Source organism: Mastigoproctus giganteus, chromosome 7 (assembly GCF_048544385.1).
Source record: "Mastigoproctus giganteus isolate SK-2022 chromosome 7, ASM4854438v1, whole genome shotgun sequence".
Classification (NCBI taxonomy): Eukaryota; Metazoa; Arthropoda; class Arachnida; order Uropygi; family Thelyphonidae; genus Mastigoproctus; species Mastigoproctus giganteus.
In genome coordinates this window covers 217726478-217730249 of record NC_143581.1, presented here as the reverse complement: position 1 = coordinate 217730249, position 3772 = coordinate 217726478, and positions in this window count along the sequence as shown.

The following is a 3772-nucleotide window of genomic DNA, read 5'->3' as shown; positions in this document are numbered from 1 at the left end:
GATTACAATATACTGGATACACTTCAAACACAAAAATCACAACTCAACCACAATAGCGAAACGCAGGTAATAAATTTAAACTTCATTCAAATTTAATTTCGATATTCATCCCACTGCAGCTTTCGACTACTGACTTTGATGCCTCTACATGTGTGGTCTGTGTGTGATTTACAATTCGTTCACGTCAGCGAGGTGGAGTTATCTTTTCCGGTTACCTACCCCCAACAACTGATAGCCGGTAAAAGGTAAACCCGAAGCGCCTTCCGTTTGATTTCTTCAAAAGCCGCTACTGGATCCTCAATGGGAGTAGCTAAGAGGTTCGAAAAGCGGATTGGAAGTGAAGAAGGCTGATACCAAATAGCATTCTTCTCACTAGCCACGTGTTGCAGACAGCATCATTAGTGTCCCGCCTCCTGTTAAGTTTCCTACCTTCATAGTTTCCTTATCTACTGACTCTTCCCGCCCCTTTCTTTTTAAACACTGGTGTGAAAAAGAAATCTAACTGAACACATTATTTCCCTACTGTTACCCAATCCCAAAACACATGGAGCGTATTATCATTCACCACCCTCGCCCCCTTTCCCCAACCCTCTCGACAAGATCCTGTTAGCATGAAATATATTTTAACGGTAAGTTACAAGGTAATAATTAGCAATTGAGTTTGCTGACACTCATTTAGTGCTTTCATAATTTTGAAAAATGCTTATTAAAATTGATGAATTTAGGATAAACTTTCTTCTTAGACTATAACATGAAAAGTTTGTAATGCTGAAAGTTTCTCGTAAGCGTTTTATAAAATTTCATGAGCAACATAAAGAATGGACACGGGTGGAAATATTAATCTTGTCATTTCAGATTTGAGTGACTTCCAATTCTCTCATTGTAACTTTATTGATTTTCCCCATATGAAAATTCCTGTCTGCGGAACGGAATGTTTGATGTATTTTAACATAATTCATGTCATCATTGAATTCTGTGCTCAAAAACGATCAGTCCTTTGACAAATGAAAATGAAATGAAGATTTATTTTCAGTTTCTTCTAAACCTGAACTTGCTGGAAAGCTAATTTAAGTATATATTTTTGATTGCAGTTTGCTCATTTGTCTGGATGTTCTTCCACGAAAGTAAAATAGTTTTGAAGTGAGTGTCCTACGAGTTTTAACCCAAAGATTTTAATGATTTTAATTGTTTTTTTTATGGTATATCATTTTCTTATTTTTAAACCAAACACTAAAACTTATAGATCTTGTCGATCACGTACCAAATTTAATTTTATATCCGAAAGGCATTTGAAAAAGAAATACATACGCTGTATGTATTCATCGTATACGTGACATCATCTTATACTGAAATATTACATCGCTGAGATAATCTTTGATATAGCAGAAACCACATTTGTATGATGGTGCCATAAAATGAGTTATCTACCTGGTGGAAGTGAGCTCTTATTAAAAATGAGCAATTTAACAAGCTGAAGTTGATCTACACCTCTGTTGCACATATTCGGAGTTGCAACAGTTTTTTAGGTCTCAAAATACAGCGTTATCCAATGCTACGAAAACTGGGCTCATTAATAGTGCGCATACAGTTCTCCGTGTTACTAACTGTCTCTTAGCATTGTAAAAATGATTTTGATGCATGGTAATGTTCCAAAAGAATACTATACAACACCCCACAAAACAATTTCCTCTGTCCAGTGACATCATATTTTCCGTCGTAAGAGCTCACATCTGGTGAGTATGGGCTTGGCACACCCAGGGTCCTGAGCTGTATATCATCATTATTCTCTTTCTTGGTGATTCCCTTTTAACTCTCTCTCTCTCTCTCAGGGTAACTTGGGATTTTTTTTTTTTTTTTTTCTGGCTGGTGCAGCATAAGCCTCAGGCTTCCTTGCACCATATAGCTAATAATAATAATAATAAGAGTTTCCAACTCTATTCCAGGGTGTACCGTTGTAGCTCTGGCAATAGTTACAAGGGTACACACCATTGACTATTGAGGTGAGCTATAAATGGAGAACCCTTCATTTTCAAGTGGTAGCGAAAGACACTGCGTGCTAATACAGAAGTTGGAAATACAGGTTCTCGTTATCCGAAGTCTCGTTAATCCGACGTCTGCTTAATCCGAGATCATCCCCTAGAAAAAAAAAAAAAAGAAAGAGAAACTTCTGGCTATGTAATAACTTTGGATTCGTACATAAATCGAAACAAAAATACGAAATGAAGTACTTTTTTTTATTAAAAACTATCTAAATATCAGTTGGAAAATATTTGAAAGACTTCAGTTGTATAACTACAGGACTAAAGTTTTGAAACACTTCAGTTGTATAACTACAGGACTAAAGTTTTGAAACACTTCAGTTGTATAAGTATAGGACTAAAAGTACCAGCAAAGTATACATTTTATGTTTGTTTTGGAAATGTTTTTTTTTTTCATTAGCTACATTATAATTTTGTTTTCTTTCTGTTATTATTCAATTGACATTTTTAGACGTATAATAATGTCTGTTATACGTCTGTAAATTTTACCGCAGCTTGAGGGTTTTGCTTTGAATTTTTATTAGGTAACATTTTCAATTAATTTGAATAAAAAAAATTATAAAATATACTTTTTTATTTTATTATTCAATATAATCGGAATTTTTAGTAAAGCCAGTTGGTTCTGGACCCATTTACTTCTGATTACGTAAACCATATTGTAATTTTATTAGTTTATTTTTAACACGCATGCCCTCTTGGATAGCACAATTGGTAGGTTCGCTGCCCTCCCCACACCGGGTGAAAACGAGACCTGAGTTTGAGTCCCTTCGATGACCAGAGGAATTTTTATGGACTCTTCACAACGTGGCTGATTTTGTTAGTCTCAGGCGAAGGGTAGTATTGTTTTATTGTTTTTTCTCCGGGAAACTCGAGTTTTTCACCCAACGAACAGAAAATCGATCTCAGAACGCACGCAATTTACAGACAATATACAAGAAGCAATATGGCCTTAGCAATTTACAGACAATATACAAGAAGCAATATGGCCTTAGTCGCTGATGCTCCTAAAAACCTTACTACAGCAACATACACAAGAAATCCATCTATATAGACTGGTCTCAAATACTGAGGCTTATTTCAAGGTTTTAAAATCGGGAAGGTTACTGAGACAACACAATTAATTACATTAATATCCTGAGAAATATGAAAACTCTCAGATACTCAAGCAAATTATTCGAAAGGCTATTTCACTTTCATTTGAGAAATCACTTTCATTGTAACGAAAAACCGCTGTACTTAATATGTGGTGGTAAGTTCAGGTGTTTTATTATCAGAAAATAAATTGTATAACCCCAGGGGCTTACATCTGGTGAGTATGGGCTTGGCACACCCAGGGTCCTGAGCTGGATATCATCATTCTTTTTTTTCTTGGTATCTCTCTCTCTCTCTCTCGTGGTAATTCAGAAATTTTTTTTTTTTTTTTTTTGTCTGGTGCAGCATAAGCCTCAAGCTTCCTTGCACCATATGGGAAATAATAATAATAATAATCATGCGCTAATAAATGATCTGAAAAATTCGGTTTGAATTCTGACACTTTAAGCTAACAGAAACCTGAAATATAATTGAAATAATGTATTCAATTATGTTTTAAATAATACTGTTTAAGAGAATTATTTGTGGTTTTTAAAGGTTTATTTAGAAACTTTCAAAGATCTGCAAATACTGATTGTGATTAATAGTAACTAATCCATTGTAATTAAATTCCTTGATTATTTTTGAATCACAATTGAAAA